At 36.7% G+C, this 24,017-nt stretch overlaps 1 protein-coding gene and 1 pseudogene across 2 annotated transcripts in view; both read right to left on the reverse strand.

Moving 5' to 3' along the window:
• GPC5 (glypican 5) overlaps nt 1–24,017 on the reverse strand; it is a 1,608,220-nt gene that overhangs the window by 647,450 nt on the left and 936,753 nt on the right. The window lies entirely within an intron of this gene.
• On the reverse strand, nt 20,549–21,912 carry LOC108637294 (annotated as a pseudogene).

A 24,017-nucleotide genomic window follows, 5' to 3' on the forward strand; every position in this document is an offset into this window, starting at 1 on the left:
GAAAATCAATGTATAATACCAAAGATATTTCACATCTTCCTATGATGTACAGTTTACATCACTGGTTAGTGTCTAAGGAGGAGTATTTGACAAATGTCCACATTTTTTAGAAATATTATGGGAATATCCATTAACCTCATCAAGTATTTAAAATATATTTTATGGTATTATAAACAGACTTCTGTAACTGTAGTCAAATGGTTTTATCACTTTCTCTTCATGGTCTCTTTTCCTGTCATTGGAACACACAGCAGAGCCTCCTCCTTCCCCACCACACCCTTACCTAAAACACAATTACCAAGTGGGTCTGACACGAGATCAGAAAAGCACAAAGGTCTGCAGGTGGCAAAGAGAAACATTCAGGGGATGTAACTATAAGTTACTTGAGTGAAGCTAGGTTTGGGTAGGAACACTTTGGAGAAATGCAGATAACAAAAAAGTACTAAAAATCAATGATCCAAACCAAGGCTCTTTGAGAAAGCAATTTAAAAAAAAAAAAAAAAAACAGAAAAAACAAACTACAAAATTCTACTCTAACTTGGTCAACTCCTGTGTCCCACAAGATGCAAAGACTCAAGTTCTGCATGGAGTTAGGCTTTCTGGAAAGGGAATTCCTCACAGAATTTATCTATATAACTTATATTCACTTATCTAACTAGTCAGTCAAGATGGCAACACGAAATATCTATGCCTTGTATAAATTTTTTCAAAGACCAAGAGGAACAACTATATTATTATTTCTCCCTCTGACATATGCTATGTTTCTTATAAGTCACTTTCCACAATGTCTTACATCACTTATTTACTCTTATTTCCATGAACTTATTCTTATCACACTAGCTTGGAGGTTCTTTAAAACAAAATAATTTTTTGTATTCTCTATAGTTCTTAATACAATTTTTATATATAGCAGATACTCCATAAATATTTATGATGTTGAATCTATTTTGAAGTATTTAGCCAAATGGAACAGCAGAAGTTTTAGAGCGATAAAGTTTCAAGTCAATAAAATTAGACAATAATTTAGTGGTAATAGCTATGTGTCAGAAATATGATAAGCTAGGACTAAAAAGATGAATTCTACCCTGTAAGAATTTAAATCTAAATCTAAGAGGAACTGGAATCTAGAAACAGACGTGTAAACAAATAAACCTACTCTAATTACGACAGTTTGACATGGGAACACAGTCGACAAATAGAAAATCACAACAGAATAGAGTACTGAAAGGAAGTCAGATATGTAGCAATAGAAGTATTTCAATGCAGAGAAGAAAAAACAGATTTAATGAATGGCACTTGGCAATTTACTGTATGACTTGAGAAAATAAAATAGCCGTATCACCTAGTATAAGTAAATTTTAGTCACTCAGTTGTGTCCGACACTTTGTGACCCCATGACTGCAGCCCACCAGGGTCCCCTGTCCATGGGATTCTCCAGGCAAGAATACTGGAGTGGGTAACCATTCCCTTCTCCAGGGGATCTTCCTGATCCAGGGATCAAACCTGGGTCTCCTGCATTGCAGGTAGATTCTTTACTGTCTGAGCCACCTAGTATACACATAAATTTCAAATGTAGAAGGACTCCAGTATTAATGAACATATATTGGATTGGCCAAAAAGTTTGTCCGGGTTTTTTCTAAGATGTTATGGAAAAACCTGAACTAACTTGCTGTCCAATCCAATATTTTATTTAGAATAATTTTTAAATTCTTTAGTAGAGACCTTGGAAAAAACCCACAGCTGGGATTCTGCTGCTGCTGCTGCAGCTCTAAGTCACTTCAGTCATGTCCGACTCTGTGTGACCCCAGAGACGGCAGCCCACCAGGCTCCCTCGTCCCAGGCATTCTTCAGGCAAGAACACTGGAGTGGGTTGCCACTGCCTTCTCCAATGCGTGAAAGTGAAGTCACTCAGTTGTGTCCGACTCTTAGCAACCCCATGGCCTGCAGCCTACCAGGCTCCTCCATCCATGGGATTTTCCAGGCAAGAGTACTGGAGCGAGTTGCCACTGCCTCCTCCAATGGGACTCTAGGTAAGCTCAAATCCTAGAACTCTACACAGTTAGAAAAAGCTCCTGGAGAAACCTACTCTTTCTAGTTAGAGAATCAGGAGGAAGCCCCTGCAGCACAGACCTTCTTGGAATTTCCCTGCTCTGCTCCAGGTGAGAGACAGCAATGAAGCAGCACCTTCCCCCACCCTCTTCCCTGGTTGGTACCAAAAGGTAACAACAGCAACAGTCCTTCAGAGAAGATCTTTTGATTCTGCCCATCTTACAGCTGTACAGCACCAGCAATCCAGTGGCCCATATCCCTCTTCCCTGCCATGGTTGAGACCCACGTGTGCAGGTATGAGGTTGTTTCCCTGCCCTACAAGTGAGCTCCAGTAGTGACACCACACCCCCGATGCAGAGGCAGCACAGCTGACTGTGGCTGGGTCAGCCCTGTAGGATTTTTTCTCCCATCATTTTGCCCACGTTGGGTCTCTTTGCAGGCAATTGTGCAATGCAGTACAGAGGCCAAAGTCCCAACTTTTAAAGATGAACACACTGGGAAACCAGGGAAGAGGAGAAAGCAGAAGAAAGGGATCTTTTACATTTTGCACTGAATCCCAGTCCACTCTCAAATTGCATGTACATGAATCCAACTGAATTCAGACAGCAAAGATGTTCAGAACAAGTAGAGAGTTAGGCTAAATTACAGACTAGACCATAGTGGAATATATGTGGGGGCAGACAAGAATATAATGTGACTGGCCCAGAATATAATCTAAGCTAATAAAAACAACAAGAAACAGAAAAATCTAAAAACTTATCAGGAAAAGACATACCAATGTGGAGATGCACAAATGCTACAAATAAGATATATACTTTTAAATAATTACTACAGCCATGATTTATGAATAAAGGACAAACTGTTGCAATAAATGGAAACAGAGGTGTCAACAATGAACTGAAGTTAAAAAGTAAATTACGAGTGAAGAGTTGGCCAAAAAGTTCATTCAGGTAGTTTATAGATGTTATGAAAAACCTGAACAAACTTTTTAGCCAATCAGTGACATGAAAATTTTCCTTGAGTGCCTTAAAATTAGAATTGAGGTTAAAAAGGAGAAAGTTTACATGAAGATGGACTAGCAGAAATCACCAAAAAGGAAGAAAAAAATAGTGTAGAGGCTCAAAGGAAAAATATCAAAAGGTCTAAGATTTGTGGCACAAAAAACAGAGAGCAAAGAGAAAAATTAGAAAACAAAAAGTATTTGAAGAAATCATAGCAGAAACCTTCCCAATGTTGATGAAATACATAAATAAAAAGACCTAAACAACTAAGTAAACCTGAGTTAAACTGAAAGATAAAGATAAAGATAACCAGACACATTAACTCAAACCACTGAAAATCAAAAATAAAAACATTTTTAAGGAAGCCAGAAATAAATGATATATTACATTTAAAAAAGATGATGTATTAAAATTTTTAGAAGAATTAAATGACTGTACATTTCTCATGAAAAACCAAAAATGTCAGAAGGCAGGGGAACAGTATTTTTAAAGTGCTAAAATGACAGACCCAGAATCTTATATCTAGCAGAAACACTCTTCAGAGATGAAGCCAAAGTAAAGATGATTTCAGTAGGAATAAAACTAAGGGAATTTGTCAACAGTAGCTCTGCTTTAAAAGAAATGCTGATGTAAGTTCTTCAGTGGAAGGGAAATGATAGAGGGCCATATGGAATGTCAGGAATGAAGAAAGAGGAAAAGAAAGGAGAAAATGTTGATAAATAAAATAGACTTTTTGCCCTTTAAATTTATTTAAATATGTAACAGTGGTGAAAGCAAAATTATAACATTGATGTAGTTTTCACCAAAGCTAGATATAATACATATGAACACTAATTCATAGAGGAAATTTAGGTAAAGTATATGATAAGATCTCTTGCTTGTACTTGAAGAGTTAAAATTAATTCTCAGTATATAAAGCTTATTATAATCCCTATAAAACACTAAATAAAACTATAAAAAGGTATAATTCTAACCAGTTGATACAATAAAATTTAAGAAAAATTCCAACAGTACAAAATACACTGGGAAAAAGAAAACAGAAAAGAATGAAAATACTACTAATAAAATGCTAGACCTTATTCTAAATATAACACTTATGATAAAGGTAAAAATCATAACAAATGAAAGTTACCAATCAAACAAAACAAAAGATCTAAATATGACTCCAACATTCACTTGAAATATGCCTATAAAATACCCACTTGAAGTATAATGGTATAGAAAGGTTAAAATTTAAAAGATGGGACAAGAAACACCATGCTAACAAAAATCCAAGTAAAGTAGAATTGCTATATTAATATCATATAAAGAAGGCAAATGACCAGAGATGGACAATTACAATTGTTAAAGGGGTTAGGTCACCAAGGAGACAAAGTAACTGTCTGTACCTAGCACTACAGCTGCAAAAATGTGGCAGGAAAAAACTAACAGAAATAAAAGAGAAACAAACTCACAATTAAACTTGAGTGATCAATGTTAATTCACAGAACAGGTAGACAAAAAAAAATCAACAGGGATGTAGAAAAGTTAAACAACACAATCAATTAATTGGACCTAAGTGATACTTAGGGAACACTCCATCCTCAGTTAGCTGAGTACACATTCTTTTCCAGGGCACATGAACATTTAAGATAGATCATCTCCTTGGCACAATAAATATAATTTTTAATAGAAAACTGAAGACATACAAAGTTTGGTTTCTGACTATAAAGGTATTAACTGGAAAAAATGAAATAGGAAAAATCAAAAATTATTAAAAAATTATAACATACTAATTCATAAATCAAAGACAAAATTTCAAGAGAAATTCAAAAACACTGTCTACTGAATTAAAATGGATACTGTTGGGAATACATCAAACTGAAAAAGCATCTCTGTGGCCAAAGAAATGATTAACAAAATGAAAAGGTAACCTATGGAATGGGAAAAAATATCTACAAATCATGTATCTGATACAGGGTTGATATCCACAATATACAAGGAACTCACAGAACTCAACAGCAGTCTAACAGTAAACAAACCAATTTTAAAAATGGGCAGAGAAGTTGAGTAGATACTTTTCCAAAGAAATTCAAATGGCTAACAAGTAATTCAAAGTGAAGTGAAGTTGCTCAGTCGGGTCCGACTCTTTGCAACCCTATGGACTGTAGCCTACCAGGCTCCTTGGTCCATGGGATTTTTCAGGCAAGAGTACTGGAGTGGGTTGCCGTTTCCTTCTCCAGGGGATCTTCCCAACCCAAGGATCGAACCTGGTTCTCCCGCATTGTAGGCAGACGTTTTTACAGTCTGAGCCAGAAGGGAAGTCCCAAGTAATTCAAAAGGTAATCATTTGATTTGCATTTCTCTGGTTAGTGATATTGATTACCTTTTGAAGTAATCACTAACCAGAGAAATGCAAATCAAATGCACAATGAGGTATCTCTCGATATCTGTTAAAATGGTTGTATTAAAAAGAGATAAATGTTGGCAAGAAAGTGGAGAAAAAGCAACAGTACACTGTTGGCAAAAATGTAAACTGGTACAAACACTGTGAAAAAGATTGTGGAGGTTTCTCAAAAAATTAAAAATAGGACTAATGAATGACTCAGTAATTCTACTTTGGGGTATAAATTCAAAATAAATAAATAAAATAACAAAAGAGCCTCTTGATGAAAGTGAAAGAGGAGAATACAAAAGTTGGCTTAAAGCTCAACATTCAGAAAACAAAGATCATGGCATCCGGTCCCCTCACTTCATGGCAAATAGATGGGGAAACAATGGAAACAGTGACAGAATTTATTCTCTTGGGCGCCAAAATCACTGCAGATGGCGACTGCAGCCATGAAATTAAAAGATCCTTACTCCTTGGTAGAAAAGCTGTGACCAACCTAGAAAGCATATTAAAAAGCAGAGACATTACTTTTCTAACAAAGGTCCATCTAGTCAAAGCTATGGTTTTTCCAGTAGTCATGTATGGATGGGAGAGTTGGACTATAAAGCTGAGTGCTGAAAAATCGATGCTTTTGAACTGTGGTGTTTGAGAAGACTCTTGAGAGTCCCTTGGACTGCAAGGAGGTCCAACCAGTTCATCCTAAAGGAAATCAATCCGGAATATTCATTGGAAGGACTGATGCTGAAGCTGAAACTCCAATACTCTGGCCACCTGATGTGAAGAACTGACTCATTGGAAAAGACCCTGATGCCAGGAAAGACTGACGGCAGGAGAAGGGGACGACATGGATGGTTGGAGCAGAAGGATGAGATGGTTGGATGGCATCACCAACTCGATGGACATGAGTTTGAGTAAGTTCTAGGAGTTGGTGATGGACAAGGAAGCCTGGTGGGCTGCAGTCCATGTGGTTGCAAAGTCAGACACAACTGAGTGACTGAATTGCACCCACATGTTCACAACAGGCAAGGTGTGTAATCAACCCAAATGACCACTGACAGATGAATAAAGAAAACATATCATTTATATACAATGGATTATTATTTAGCCATACAAAAGAAGGAAATTCTGTCATTTGTGCAACATGGATGGACCTTGAGGGCATTATGCTAAATTAAATAAAACAAAGACAAATATGGCTTTTTAATCACATATCTGCAACCAAAAAAAGGCAATGGCAACCCACTCCAGTACTCTTGCATGGAAAATTCCATGGATGGAGGAGCCTGGTAGGCTGCAATCCATGGGGTCGCTATCAGTTGGACACGACTAGGTGACTTCACTTTCGCTTTTCACTTTCATGCATTGGAGAAGGAAATAGCAATCCACTCCAGTGTTCTTGCCTGGAGAATCCCAGGGATGGCAGAGCCTTATGGGCTGCCGTCTATGGGGTTGCATAGAGTCGGACACGACTGAAGTGACTTAACAGCAGACTTAACAGCAACCAAAAAAAAGGTGAGGGAGAATTCAGAGACAGAGTTGCAAAGTGGTAACTAGGGACTCAGAGATGAAAGAAATACGCAGTGGTTTGGCAAAATAAGAAAAAGAAAAAAGTTTAACAAGTGATTTAATTTATATGTGTATCTAAATTATAAAGAAAAAAAAAACACCTAAGAAATGACATTGGTGATTTCTAGGAGCAGGGGGTTAAGAGTGGAGGAAAGGGGAAATGTTGGCCAAAGATGTATACTTCCATTAAGATAACTTCTGGGAATCTAATGCACAACATGGTGTCTAGTTAGCAATGTATATTTGAACATTACTGAGAGAGTAGATCTTAAAATATCCTACATCCAAAAAGAAAAAAATGTTTGTGTGAGGTAATCAGTTAAATTCAGTTGCTCAGTCATGTCCCACTCTTTGCGACTCCATGGATTGCAGCACGCCAGGCCTCCCTATCTATCACCAACTGCCAGAGTCTACCCAAACCCATGTCCATTGAGTTGGTGATGCCATCCAACCATCCTGTCGTCCCCTTCTCCTCCTACCCTCAATCTTTCCCAGTATCAGGGTCTTTTCCAATGAGTCAACTCTTTGCATCAGGCGGCCAAAGTATTGGAGCTTCAGCTTCAACATCAGTTCTCGCAATGAACACCCAGGACTGATCTTTAGAATGGACTGGTTGGGTCTCCTTGCAGTCCAAGGGACTCTCAAGAGTCTTCTCCAACACCACAGTTCAAAAGCATCAATTCTTCAGCGCTCAGCTTTCTTTATAGTCCAACTCTCACATCCATACATGACTACTGGAAAAACCATACCTTTGACTAGACAGACTTTTGTTGGCAAAGTAATGTCTGTTTTTTAATATGCTGTCTAGCTTGGTCATAACTTTTCTTCCAAGGAGTAAGCGTCTTTTAATTTCATGGCTGCAGTCACCATCTGCAGTGATTTTGGAGCCAAAAAAATAAAGTCTGTCGCCGTTTTCACTGTTTCCCCATCTATTTGCCATGATGTGATGGGACCGGATGCCATGATGAGGTAATAGTTAGCTAATATTTCTGTGGTCAGCATTTTATAATATATACATATATAAAATCATACTACACCACCTTAACCTTATACAATATTACAGATCAATCATACCTCAATAGAAGTGGGAGAAAAGAAAAGAATAGCAAAAAGCTGTCAAAACTGTAACATAAAAATCTGCTCTTTACAGCTAAACAGCATGCTGGGACTTTAACCTTAAAAGTTTATGTTATAAAAGAAAAATCAATAATTTAAATAAATTGAGAAACTCGAAAAGGAAGGGCAAACTGTGCCTATACCAAGCAGAATGAAGGTAATAAAGAGGAAAACTTAATAAAATTGAAAACAAAAATGGAAACAAATCATTGAAATAGGATTTTTCAAAATCAGTCACCTGGTAATTGATATTGATAAACTTCCAGCCATTTTGACTACACAGTAAAAGGAAGAGCATGTATGCTTAGTCACTCAGTCTTGCCCAATTCTTTGCAATGCCCGTGGACTGGCTTCTCTGTCTATGGGACTCTCTAGGCAAGAATACTGGAGTGGGTAGCCGTTTTCTTCTCCAGGGGAACCTCCTGACCCAGGGATCAAACCCAGGCCTCCTGCACTGCAAGCAGATTCTTTACTGTCTGAGCCACCAGGGAAGCCCCAAAGGAGGAGCAGAAGACAGTTGTGGATATTGACAAATGAGAGGGTATCACTACTCACCAGGCAGAAATTAAAGAAAAACAGAATATGAAGAATCATTTTATGCCCATATATTTGACTGAGATGAAATTGACCAATTCCTTAAAGGAAACAAATTGACAAGACTTAGAATTGAAACAGATAAGCAATGCTACTGAAAACTTTAAGTCATATTAAAAAAAAAAAAAAGGAAAGTTATACTAAGAACTCTAACGTCATGCCCACATCATTTTGCTCATTTCACTTGTGCATTTTACCAAATGTTCAAGGAAGAAATATTTCTAGACAGTCCCTTCTAGAAATTAGAAGAGGGAATTCTCCCATTATATCAGACTACCATAAAATCATACAAAGATAAAGTTTTACACCAATATACTTCACAGGAAAAGAGTAAAAATCTTCACCAAAATGTTAGCAAGTCAAATCTAGCAACATATAAGAATAATAATGTATCACAATCAAATGGGATATATGTTGAGAACCAAGTCTTGTTCAACACTTGAAAATCAAGGTAATATACCATATTAACAGACTAAAAGGAGAAAAGCATATTTTTGTATCAATAGATGAGAAAAATAACACATACTATAATATTCAAGACTCATTCATGATAACCTATCACCAAAAAAAATAGAGGGACTTTCTTAAACTATTAAGGGACGTTTACAAAATATAGCTAAGGCACGCCTAATGGGTAAGGACTGAAAGCATTCCTATGATTAACAGGAAAATGTCAACTCTCAAAAATGTCAACTTTCACCACTCCTATCCAATACCATGTTGAAAATTCTACCAAATTCAACAAGAAAAATAAAAACCACTTAGATTGGAGTAAAGAATTAAGAATATTTGCAGAATATGTACTTGCTTATAAGAAAATCTACCAAAATTTATTTTAACTGTAATTAACAGAAGGTTAGTTCTAGCCAAAGTGATCTTTAGATTTATGTAACCTCAGCTGGATTCTTTAGTATAGACATGCTTATACTGAAATGTATATGACTAAATAAAGGACTCAACCAAAACAATTTTTAAAAAGAATCAAATTGAATCTAACAATACCTGGTCTTAAGACCTATTCTAAAGCTAGAATAATTAACAAAATAGTTAAAGGAGAGATTAGCAAACTATTACTCATGAGTCAAAGCTAGTTCAATGCTTGTTTTTGTAAATAAAGTTTTATTAGAACAAAGCCATACGCTGTCACTTGTATATTGTCAATGCTGCTTTTCAGGTACAAGGAGAGACCCGCAAGAAGTTGTGAGTGATCTGTATTGCCAATAGAAGTTTCTATACCTCTTTCAAATCTTGGGCTTTATCTGCAAGGAGATCCAACCAGTCCATTCTAAAGGAGATCAGCCCTGGGTGTTCTTTGGAAGGAATGATGCTAAAGATGAAACTCCAGTACTTTGGCCACCTCATGCGAAGAGTTGACTCATTGGAAAAGACCCTGATGCTGGGAGGGATTGGGGGCAGGAGGAGAAGGGGACGACAGAGGATGAGATGGCTGGATGGCATCACGGACTCGATGGACGTGAATCTGAGTGAACTCCGGGAGTTGGTGATGGACAGGGAGGCCTGGCATGCTGCGATTCATGGGGTCACAAAGAGTTGGACACGACTGAGCCACTGAACTGAACTGATATGTGCTGAAATATGTTCTCCATTTGAAGAATTGTTTTTTAGCTTTTATGCACATCTTTTAATACTTCTATGTATATTATAAAATACATAAAAACATTCATCTGTGTTCAGAGAAGGTGATTGTGCCTTTATAAATTGAGACTTAATTCTCCATTTTTAAAAAGCTTACAAGACTAAAAAGCAAAGTACATCCAAACATCATTGTGAAATTCCAGTGGACACAGATACTTACTGTACTTCAACTGGTGCAGAGCCGTCCATGTACTTTTCCATGCTCTAAGTAATATACTTGTGCATTTACAACACACTCAAGTTTTTCTCTATACAAACAATGTTCTGTGTTCAGACTATTTTGCATTTACTGAAGATAAAACATTCTATTTATTGAAATCTATTATATTAAAAATAGCTACATACTTATAATATTGTTAATGTACCATCATTGAACCCTAATATTTTAACAGGAATATTTGCAGTTCAATCTAATCGTTTTTACTAAAATATTATTAATATTATGAAGACTATTCGTGCACATCTGCACTAGAATTTTAGAAGTGGGTTCATTACTACCCAATTTCCTTTTAAAAGGCGTAACATTTTATATTATTTTTACATAGTACAGCCCTATACTCCAACCACCTGAAAAGTCAATCTTCAACTCTTGCTAACTTCAGAGATGAAAAACTGGCTTCTAAATTTGATTATATTACATTAAAATACCTAGGAATCTCAAGTACATAATAGGCTATATATACACATTAGTTTGTGAGCATCCCTTTTCCTTTTTCTCAACTTAGATGCTATTTAAATATGTCGCTATTAAGCATTTGTTTATGTGTGTGTGTGAGATATCCTTGCCATGGGATTTTGTTTAACTATTTTGTTATGTGTATTTATCCTCATACAATCCAATATTTAGTTTTCTCTACTGCTGTATTATAAAGTTTTATAATATCTTCAATACCTTTATAATATACTGTTTAAATATTGTTTTCTAAATATAGATTGCATTTATAATATTTACCAAGTGTTAGTGCTTTCATGTTAATTCTATATTTTTTTTCCTATTTTCTAGCCTCTCTGTAAATTACATATTGAAGCATGATGGTTATTTTACTGCAGTCATTTATATAATTTGTACATTTTCATTGACTCAATATCTGACAAATGTACATTTTTCACTATGATTCTGGTTTACAGTCTCCTTTTATTTCTAAATTTGTTATTCATATTCAGTTTTCACATGTCTTGGTTCATTAAATTTCCTGGCTACTACATCTTCTTCAAATATTGCATCCATTGTTAATACAAAATGCCATTTCCCCCCCACTTAAGGTTGCCTTCAAGGCAGTACTGCAGATGCTCACATTCCCATTTCTGTAGTATTTCAATTATAAATATCCCTCTGTCTTCAACCTTTTTGTGCCTTTTATACTAGCATGATCTATTAAGAATATCACAGAGCTAACCTGTTCATTAATTCAGGTTAGGATTCCTTATATTTTAATATATTAAGTAAATCCAATTACATTAGTTTATATGTAATTAACATTTGATCTTATCCCTAAAGCTCATGCTTCTATGGACAATGCTCTACTGCTAAGTCGCTTCAGTCGTGTCCAACTCTGTGCAACCCCATAGATGGAAGCCCATGAGGCTCCCCCGTCCCTGGGATTCTCCAGGCAAGAACACTGGAGTGGGTTGCCATTTCCTTCTCCAAATACATATATTGTCTATGGAGCATTCCATATATTGTCTATGGACAATATATATATATTTCTTGCTGCCTTTCCAATTACCTGATTTTTCCCACTTGTATTAATCAAGTTTTTACTGAAACTGCCTTCTTTGCCTCTTATCATTTGAAATTTCTGTATATATTTCTATTCTAGTGATTTTTCTAGCTAAAATATTTAAAAGGAATATATACAATTCCCACACAATAGTAATTGCACATTCAATTCTCCTCACATCTCCCATCCTACTTCCAGAGATTACTTGTAACTGGATACATTCTCACTCAGGACTCTCACTTATAGCATAGGATAATATGCACACAACTTTATTCCATCAGGAATACACAAAGAGAATCTTACACTTTAGTATTGGGTAGGCCAAAGAGTTTGTTCAGGATCCTGAACAAACAAAAAAAGGAAAAAGCTGAACTAGAACTAGATCTAGGCTAACTGAACTGAGTAAAACTTGGTATTTGGCATATGTCCACTTTTTTTCTTTCCCTCTGACTTTAATTCTGGTTCTCAACAATGCAACATGACACCCAATATCCACGTTTCAGAGAATTTTTCACTATTCTTAACAAAAAATGAAAGATACTGAATATAATGTATCAGGCATTGCGCCAAGTTAAAAAAAAAAAAAAACTAAACTAAAAATGGTGTTTGATCTCACAAAACTACCAGTTTAATGGGGCAGAAAAATAAATTGGTTGTCAAGTGTAATGGAATGAAATAAGTGCTGTGATGGGCAAAATATCGAGTGCTACAAAAGCACACAGAAAAGGAAATTTATTCTCTCAAAGGAAAAGATATTAAGCAGTACTATCTTGCCTGATATTAGGGTATACTAGACATGGATATAAGATAGAAGAAACACTGAAGATAAAGACGCAGTTGTGAAATAAAGTAATAGAGCAACACTCATTGTGACAAGAAGATTGCAGAAAATGGGAAACTGGGAGGTAAGAGTCCAAAATACTGAGAATCATTTTAGGTATAAAAAGCTTCAAAAGCCTTGTTAAAATTGTGGACCTTATTCTCAGGGCAATGTTATTAATTCTAGGTCTGATGTAAATCATAGCTTTAACATATTTTTAATAGCAAGCAAAATTCCCTGATTTTTAAAAAGCATGCAAAGTATATACACACTGATAAAAAGAGACAGGTTGAAGTTACAAAATAGTGACCCTAGTTAAAGCTAATATGCAGCTCAATGAAACAAACATAACCTAGCTTTCAGAAAAAAACAAGTAAACCAGGTCATCTGAATGCGGGAGGGCAGTTTATGATTTTATTTTCAACAGTGCTCAGAGTAGACAGCGATTTACTGTAACTATGTCTCATAATGAGGGTAATCATTTACTATACATACATATAACATATAAAAAATTTTTGAATTGTTTTTAAGAAAATCAATTATTTCACAAGGGTGATTTCTTATTTCTTAAAGTTGACAAGAGAATCGTATGCACATTGTTCCAGTTCAGCCAAAGAAAATACAGTTGTTATTCAGTGTTCTTCTCAGTGAAGAACATAAAATTGTTTTTAATTCTGAAATGGAACTAAAGTTGAACAAATGTTTAATGACTATATGGTCACATTTAGAGTAAATTATGACTGGATACAGCATTTATGAGTTTGTTTACTAGGGCATTATGTTCTCATGAGGCTACCTGACAAAAGTAACTTAACCATAAAGAATAGTTTACAAACTTGTAGATAAGTTTATGTTTTCTTAAAATAGACAAATTGGAGTATACACAAGAATTTCTGTTGTAATGAGTAACCCAATTTTATAATGACTACCCTGATACCATTACACTATCATTGCCTAGATCTTCATGCACTGATTCTTAAGGGTTGGTTATGTTTATTAACTAAAAAAATAGGTCCATTTTCAGACAAGCGAAATTATTTTTCATGTTATTTTTCTGTGAAGACGTAAGTATATTATCATGTAGTAAAATTAAGGCCTTTTAGACTAATGTTTGTCAGGAAACATTTGAAAAAAAATAATGTGGCCAGTGCTATTCTTCTCTGCTGGATTCCTGATGATCACAGTTGATAGCACCTGGTAAGTTCTTCATAAATATGTTCAACACTAAGGAATGAATATTAAATTCTTCATATGTATTAGCTTACAGCTAAATTCTGTAATTCAAGGTAGTTGTGTTCTATTAAATCACAGAAAACACTACACTAACAGATATTGGACCAACTGCACATAAAAGAAATGCACAATCAGATTTCTGTGAACATCTGTTCACATTTTCATCATATGATTAATACATAACTTTGTTGTATATGTGTTTGTTTATAAATATTGTATTTAATGTATTGATTCATTAACATTGAACTCATAGCCAACAGCACCATAACTTAAGCTCTACATCAGAGCCTTCTTGTACAACTAGGCAGTACTTCAGCACTACAGTTGAGCCATTTTAAACAGCAAACTTACCAAAACAAAAAAGGCATTAAAATGCTACAAATTGAAAGCTGGGGGGAAAAAAAAAAGAAAACCTGCAAAAAAAATGTTAGAAGGTTGAAACAAAAGGAACGATATACCATGTTCATGGAATGTAATGCTCAATGTTGTTAAGATTTCTCCCCAAAGTGGTTTAGTAAGTACACCTTTCAAATAAGCAGTAATAAAACAGTTTCCAGTTATATAGAGCAGAATGATAACTGGACAAGAACATTGTTTCTCATCATGTAGTCCATAGCATCTAGTTTATTTCCGAGATTCTTGCTTCAGGCCTAGAGAAGTTGAGAGGCATCAGAAATTGTGTGCTGTCAGAGAATAAATACATAACCTGACAGGTGGTACATGTACAGGATTTACCTCTGCTGATGATCACTGATATTTCTGCAAAACTTTCAAAGGGCACTTGTAAGATTAAAATGGGAAATCTGACAAGTTTTCTTGTATCCAAATTATAGGTTCTCAGAAATATGATTAAATTGAATGAGATACTGGTTCCTTAATTCTAGATGACCAATTTGTTGAAACTATTTATAGCAATATGAAAACCTATAGTTTTCACGTAAGGAATTTCCTGCGTTCTTCTGTAGTGCTATCTTTTGATAAGCTGAAACATTTTATAGTAATATTCAGTTCAGTCAGTCAGTCATATCCAACTCTTTGTAACCCCATGAATCGCAGCACGCCATGCCTCCCTGTCCATCACCATCTCCCGGAGTTCACTCAGACTCATGTCCATCGAGTCGGTGATGCCATCCAGCCATCTCATCCTCCATCGTCCCCTTTTCCTTCTGCCCCCAATCCCTCCCAGAATTAGAGTCTTTTCCAATGAGTCAACTCTTCGCATGAGGTGGCCAAAGTACTGGAGTTTCAGCTTTAGCATCATTCCTTCCAAAGAACACCCAGGGCTGATCTCCTTTAGAATGGACTGGTTGGATCTCCTTGCAGTCCAAGGGACTCTCAAGAGTCTTCTCCAACACCACAGTTCAAAAGCATCAATTTTTTGGCGCTCAGCTTTCTTCACAGTCCAACTCTCACATCCATACATGACCATTGGAAAAACCATAGACTTGACTAGATGGACCTTTGTTGGTAAAGTAATGTCTCTGCTTTTGAATATGCTATCTAGGTTGGTCATAACTTTCCTTCCAAGGAGTAAGCGCCTTTTAATTTCATGGCTGCAGTCACCATACACAGTGATTCTGGAGCCCCCAAAAATAAAGTCTGACACTGTTTCCATGTTTCCCCATCTATTTCCCATTAAGTGATGGGATCAGATGCCATGATCTTCATTTTCTGAATGCTGAACTTTAAGCCAACCTTTTCACTCTCCTCTTTCACTTTCATCAAGAGGCTTTTTAGTTCTTCTTCACTTTCTGCCATAAGGGTGGTATCATCTGCCTACCTGAGGTTATTGATATTTATCCCAGCAATCTTGATTTCAGCTTGTGCTTCTTCCAGCCCAGAGTTTCTCATGATGTACTCTGCAGGAGGGCTAATAACTAGATTGAAAAGAGATGTGAAAATCTAAAGTCTCTTATTTATATGGATACTCATTACCATGTCTATTACTGAAAGCATTTGAATAAGAATGATTGAATAAACATCAATAAAAGTTCCTAACATTTATTATTTTTGTTCCCCTAACCAAGAAGAACTTAAAACAGTCCTTAGCTTCAACTTATTTTTACTATTTATCTAAAAGCAGTGTACAAGGTATGGGTTGTTCCCACATACATTGGGGTAAGTGTAATATTAACATCTACTAGCAAAATACTCAGTAACCTATTAAAATACATCCCTAAGTGGAATAAACTTCGTTAAGGCGTATTTGTTTCAAAATAATACTAATTATGTCTCCAACACTGAGTGTCTTTTTGACCCTGGTTTGTAAGTATGCGAGTGTGTTATGAGAACATATGGAAATGTTTTGAAACTAAAGAAACAAAATTAAGAAGTGAACAGGAAATAGATAACCACTCAGTAACCACTGAGGAACAAACAGATCTGGATTATGTGAAAATGTTGGCTCTCTATTAAAGGAGTTATAAAAAGTATAAAGGCATTGAAATTTATACACTTTTTGAGGAATTACAAGTAAGAAACACAGATAACAGACTGGTTCACTGCCAAAGAGAAATCATTTTCTGAAAATAGAAATTCTATTACCATTCAAATACTCAAAGAGAGTAAACCAAAAAACTTCTTCCTATAGGTTAATCAGTGACAGAACTGTCTTAAGATATTAACTCAGGCAACATCAATTCAATTAGAACATTCCTTTGTTTTCCATGTCACCCCTATCAGAGACCATTTTCTCTAAGAGTAGATTATCAACAGAATCCAGACAAATTGCACTGGCTTGATAATGTGAGACCTCTTCAATGGCCTTAAATGAAATGAATGACAAACTAGTTATGGATGCAAAATTTATTATAGGTAGCAGCTAACACTAATGTCATGTGCTTGTTTGATAGAACATTTCTAAAAGCAATGTTCTATTTTCACATGTTTCAAGTATTCATACAGTGATGTTAAAAGTATTCAATACATACTTTATACTAGCAAGACTGAAGACACATTTCACAAATGCATTTCATACATGGTAGTCCCCAGTTCTTTTGGGGAAAGTTATCCTTCACTAGCCTGTACAGTACCAGTTACTAATAACCATTAAAGGGATTCAAATGAGGTATCCATAAGAGAGGAAGGTGCCAAGCATTTGGTTTTTTCACCTCACCCATATAATTTGCCTACTAATTTAGTTTTAAGGGCAAAAATATTGATAGAGAAAGACAATATAAGGCTGAAAGTGACTTGAATCTTATTTTTCACTTTTAAAATTGAAGAACTATATTCAAACAGAGAAGTGAGCAAATTTTGAAATGGTCCATGACTATGTTATGTGTATGTGCTCAGTCACATCTGACTCTTTGCAACTCCCTGGACTGAGCCTGCTAGTCTCCTCTGCCCATGGAATTTTCCAGACAAAAATATTGGAGTAGGTTGCCATTTCCTTCTCCAGGGGATCTTCCCAACCCAAGGATCAAACCTGCATCTCCTGTATTGGCAGGTGGATTCTTTATCATTGAGCCACCTGGAAAGCCCCCATGACTTTGTAGCCAACACTAGATCAAGGAAGACATGGTGGGCTCTGTTGGTTTGTTCCTGATTTCAGTAGGAAGTTTTTGAAATTTAACCATTCATTTAACCAAAATTTAACCATTTATGTTAGATGTTAATTTCTAGTATTAACTTTACACTGGTCTTATTAAGTTAAAATTTTTCATCTTTTTATCTCCTTGAGGAATATGCCGCTGCTGTTATTTCTTCCAAATGTATTTGGAAGACTTCATTATGGAGACAGTTATTGAAGCTGTTATCTGTAGTCTATGTAGGAAGTTTTTTTTTTTTTTTTTTTTTTTTAAGTTAGAGTTTCCATTTAAAAAGGAGAATACAGACTATTCAAATATACTACTGGGTAACTCAGCTGGTAAAGAACTTGCCTGCAATGCAGGAGAACCCAATTCCATTCCTGGGTCAGGAACTTCCCCTGGAGAAGGGAGAGGCTACCCACTCCAGTATTCCTGGGCTTCCTGGGCGGCTCAGATGGTAAAGAATCCGCCTGCAATGCGGCAGACCTGGGTTCAATCCCTGGGCTGGGAACCCTGGAAGAGAGCATGGAAACCTACTCCAGTATTCTTGCCTGGGAGAGTCCACAGGGACAGTGGAGCCTGGTGGGCTACAGTCCATGGTGTTGCAAAGAGTTGGACAGAGCTGAATGACTAAGCACAGCACACAGCACATTCTAAGTTCAGTATGTTGAATTTTTCTAGGCATTTTACATTTCAAAGTATTCAAATTTATTCACAAAAAGGGGACTTCAAGGTTCTCTTGTGGACAAATACTATAAAATTTACAATACTGCCCCCTCTTTTGTTGATAATATTAGTAAACTGTACCTCTGACTTTCTCATTAGTTCTCATCAGGGCCTCAGTTTTATTCTTTCCACAAAGATTTTTTTTCTTTCAGTTGAATACACTTCCATTTTTAAAATTTCTGCTTGTGTTTTACTTTTTGTATTATTTTACTTACTTTTCAGGTATTTTAAAGTTTCTTCTAGATACATAGGTTGATTCTTAATTTTTCTTCATCAGTATAATCATTTAAAGCTATTTTCCTCTGAGCACAGCAATAGCTGTGTCCCACAAGTTTTTATACCATGTTTTACTGCCATTTTTACATATTTTGCTAATTTTCTTTGGTTTCTCATTAAACCTACAGGATAATTAGAAGTATATAGGTTAACTTCCAAAGAAATATTTTTCCTACTTAGTTTTTGTTAACAGTTTCTACCTTACTTATTCTGTATTCGTATGTTCTATACTTTAAAATTTATTGACATTAATTTGTGGTCTTGTACAGTCATGTGTATGTGGTCTTCTGTACATTCGGATGCAATGTATCTCTGTGTGTGCACGCACATGCTCAATAGCAAACCCAAAGAACCACCAAAAAAAAACCTTACAATAAAATTAGGTGATTTAGGTGTAAAGGTATTCTCCTCCAAAAAAACAAAAGTGAGGTTGGGGAAACCAACAGCAAAGAACTGAGGGTTATCTTTTGGTGTATGGGGCAGAGGGGAACTGAGGTAAGCAACAGAGTCTGCGCGTGGGTGAACCTAAACACTGCACTCAACACTTAAAAGGCCACTGACATTGCAAGCCACTGGCACTCCACTCCAGTACTCTTGCCTGGAAAATCCCATGGACCAAGTAGGCTGACCAAGTAGGACCATGAGCCTGGTAGGCTTCAGTCCATGAGGTCGCTAAGGGTCGGACACGACTGAAGCGACTTAGCAGCAGCAGTGGTCACCCTTTTCATGAAGCCAGGGAGGAGACTCTCTGGAGTGGGTCTGCTGTCGAGATGGATTCTTGGGTAACACAGCATAATCATAATCATAGCATAATCATAGGGGTGACATCCTGTCTCATTCACCATTTTCTGTTGGTTTGAAGCAAGTTACAAGTGCTATCTACCTTCAAAAGAGGACTACACGAAGACATAAGCACCAAGGAGTCACCTGAGAGTGTGTCTGCCACCATCAGTTTTGGGCAAATTGACCTTCCTCAAATCTGTCCTTAAGTTAAAGCGAAAAGAAAGTCTTTTTTTTTTTTTTAATGTATTCATAGATAAGCTTTATTCCAATGTTTACATAAAAATGAGTTGATGTCGAACAGGAAGAGGTTTTTACAAAGGGTTAAAATTTAATCAAACAACAGAACTTGATCCTTCCCTTTAGTTTGAATTCAGTTGGCTGACACATCATTATTAGTATCCGCCCTCAATAATCATTTTCACACACAATATCCAAACATCTTCGGGTGGCACTTCCTATTTCCCTGGAAGTCTCAAACTGCTTTCAGTTACGAGAAGGGCAAGGATTTTGTTGGCTCATACTCTACTCCACTGGAGGAAAAGGTACATCCCTCAATTCTCTTGTTTAAATTGTGGTGTTGGCAAAGTGTCCAAATGAAGAATTTAATGCTAACACACAAAGAACATAGCATAATCTATGTATAACAGTAACTTTGCTTCAAAGTTTTTCATTAAGAATTATTTTTATTCTCTCTCCACAAGGAAGTTATAAAAATACCTGTAAAAACATTGGAAAGGCTCTTTAAAATCATGGAATGAAAAATTCTTAAGTATAAATTATGATACATCTTCTATGATTTGCAAATAAAGAATAAAATAAATTCTACAAGTTGCAATTTCTCATTGATTTTGGCAGGAATTTACCAGAAGGACCCAGAACATCAAACCTTTAAAAATTTCTATTTTCATCCCAATTGAGTTTTTGAAAAGCTGCATAATCTGTTGAAAGGTACAGTCCACATACAAACTTGCTTCTGCTGTTAATGATGAAGTCAATCTGAAGGGCAGAGATTTGTACGCTGGACGCACCAGGCTCTTCCATGCAACTGACTGGTTTTATTTTTTCCATCATGTTTTAAATAAAAGTAAATATATATATATATGGTAAAAAATTTTAATGGTAAAAGAAGATTTAAAGTAATCAGTAAATATCCTTTTTGCCCATAACCTAGAAAATCTGATGTCTTCCAAATCAGTCACATGAATAATTTGCAAAGTGAAGTCAACCTTAGACTCTCTTCATCTGAAAATTATTCTCAGGATTTCTGGAATGTGTTGATTCTCTCATATATTACCTCTGTTACAGAGGAAAGCCATGCAGTCGTCTTCTAAAAAAAACTTCCACGCTCTGCTTCGAAAGAGCAAGTCCAGGCAACACCTTGTACTTTGTGGATCTGGTCTTGGCTACAGGTATCTGGTATCAACCAGAGACTCGGGCAGGTGCCCAGAGCTCAGTCAAGCCCTTCCTTAATGCCTCGGATCCTCCAGGCCAGCTGCACATCCTTTGGGAAGAGCGTGATGTGGCCGGCGTGTAAGGAGAGGAGATAGGCATCCTCGAAGATATGAACTAGAAACGCTTCTGCCGCCTCTTGTAGGGCCAACAGGGCCTGGGCTTGCCTATTGCAGTCCACACCACTAGTGAATTGAACACATATTTCTCTTGCCAGGCAGCAGAAAGTCTTTCTTAACAGCAGGTGTGTGGTCTTCTGAAGAGTTCGGATCTCCTTCAGGATTCCGTGTCTCCGGCGAGCAAGTGTACGGGAGGACGTGCCTAAAGACGGGGCTGGCCGGTGGGTGCCGGGCTTGTGGGGCGCCTTTTTCCGGCTTGCGTCTCTGGTGGCGCGGGCCCATGGGGGGCGCGCCCCGCGGCTCCTAAATCTTCTGGGAAAAGTAAGTCTTTACAAAAGCAGATCTCTCTGGATAGTCTAGATTATAACTACCAAGGTATAACAGTACACCAATCATCAACCGGTACCTAATTTATGTTGTTTGAAATCATAAAGGTTAGAACTTTGCTTCTCAGTCTCTAGCATCCTGTTTAAAATTTTTATTCTATTATTTTTGGTTTCTATGAAGGTTACCCAGAGTTATTCATTGGCAAAGACCTTGAAGTAAAATATTCTATCAAATGCTGGGCTCAACTGTTTTACCTCTTTCAGAGACCTATCTTGTTGGCTTGGTTTTACGTTATGAAAATTAGTTTATAATAGTATATAATAATATTTAAAAGTTGATTTTATATCCATATATCCATTCCTTTTCTCCTAACATCATTTCATTTTATTATTTTTCTTGTAACTAGTATATTTGTTCTCTGAAATGAGCTGATAACTTGAAGGTTATCAGTTCACTTACTCAGTCGCATCTGGACTGCCACCGGCCAGGCTACCCTGTCCATAACCAACTCCCAGAGCTTAATCAAACTCATGAACATTGAATTACTGATGCCATCCAACCATCTCACCCTCTGTCATCCCCTTCTCCTCCCACCTTCAATCTATCCCAGCATCAGGGTCTTTTCAAATGAGTCAGTTCTTCACATCAGGTGGTCAAAGTATTGGAATTTCAGCTTCAGCATTAGTCCTTCCAATGAATATTCAGGACTGACTTCTTTTAGGATGAAGTGGTTGGATCTCGCTGTTGACGGGACTCTCAAGAGTTTTCTCCAACACCATAGTTCAAAAGCATCAATTCTTCGGTGCTCAGTTTTCTTTACAGTCCAACTCTCACATCCATACATGACCACTGGAAAAACCATAGCTTTGACTAGATGGACCTTTGTTGGCAAACTAATGTCTCTGCTTTCTTACATACTGTCTAGGTTGGTCATAGCTTTTCTTCCAAGGAGCAACTGTCTTAATTTCATGGCTGCAGTCACCACAAGCAGTGATTTTGGAGCCCAAGAAAATAAAGTCTGTCACTGTTTCCTTTATTTTCCCATCTATTTACCATGAAATGATGGGACTGGATGCCAAGATCTTAGTTTTCTGAATGTTGAATTTTAAGCCAAGTTCTTCACTCTCCTCTTTCACTTTCATCAAGAGGCTCTTTAATTCTTCTTTGCTTTCTGCCATAAGTGTGATGTCTGAATATCTGAGGTTATTGATATTTCTCCCGGTAATCTTGATTCCAGCTTGTGCTTCCTCCAGTCCAGCATCTCATGATGTACTCTGCATATAAGTTAAATAAGCAGAGTGACAATATACAGCCTTGACATACTCCTTTCCCAGTCTGGAACCAGTCTGTTGTTCCATGTCCAGTTCTAACTCTTGCTTCTTGACCTGCATATAGATTTCTCAGGAGGCAGGTCAGGTGGTCTGGTATTCCCATCTCTTTCAGAATTTTCCACAGTTTATTGTGATTCACAAAGTCAAAGGCTTTGGTATAGTCAGTAACACAAAGGTAGACATTTTTCTGGATGATTTCAATGATCTAATGGATGTTGGCAATTTGATCTCTGGTTCCTCTGCCTTTTCTAAATCCAGCTTGAACATCTGGAATTCAGATAATGTACTGTTGAAGCCTGGCTTGGAGAATTTTGACCATTACTTTGCTAACATGTGAGATGACAGTTATTCTAGACTACAACTAATGTAGTAGGAAAAGTGTGTCCATTTCTACACAAAGTTTGGAAAACAGACATTAGAGAATTACACTGCTATTAAATATGCTAGAAAATATATACTTGAGAGTACATTTAAATATTCCACCAAATCATGTACTTGATCTTAATCATGTAATTGTCATTTTCAACTTCCAAATATAAATTCAGCTGCTAGCCATATAGCTTAATCATTAGTTGTCCTCTTTGGCATTTTTGGAAGTGATATGGCAGAAAATATATGGAGAAAACATAATTTTTTGATGACCCTAAGCTGGAAAGGATTCCTTGAGATACAGGATATTTATCACTATGTGGCAAGACCTTTGTGAAGTGACGTGTGTGTCGCTCAGTTGTGTTCGACTCTGACTCCATGGACTATATCCCACCAAGCTCTTCTCTCCATGGAATTCTCCAGGCATGAATATTGGAGTGTTTTGCAATTCCCTTCTCCAGGGAACTATCCCCACCCAGGGATCCAAACCAGATCACCTGCACTGCAGACAGATTTGTTACCATCTAGATTGCTAACACCCAATACAATACATCTAGGCTTTGAAGTATTATCTGACTTCTAAGATCAATTTCCTACTCTATCCCCTAAATGTTACACGTCATGGAAGAAAGGGAAAAAAGTATGTTATTTAAGAATGGAATAATCCTTGGAAAGCACAAAAATTCTTATTCTTAATAGAAAGTAATGAGAAGAAAAATGATAAAGAAATGTTGTATTGGAGAGGATGAAGAAAAAACTTCTGCCTTATGACATTAAGCTGAGTTCCCTGGCTGAATGGCAGAAAGCAAGTTTGCACTGAGTGCCAGGTGTATTGGTGTAACTTGGGGATGCATCTTTTGTGCTGCAAACAGCCTGTTCAGTTCAGTTCAGTCGTTCAGTTCAGTTCAGTCGCTCAGTTGTGTCCGACTCTTTGCGACCCCATGAATTGCAGCACGCCAGGCCACCCTGTACATCATCAA

Source organism: Capra hircus, chromosome 12 (genome assembly GCF_001704415.2).
Source record: "Capra hircus breed San Clemente chromosome 12, ASM170441v1, whole genome shotgun sequence".
Lineage (NCBI taxonomy): Eukaryota > Metazoa > Chordata > Mammalia > Artiodactyla > Bovidae > Capra > Capra hircus.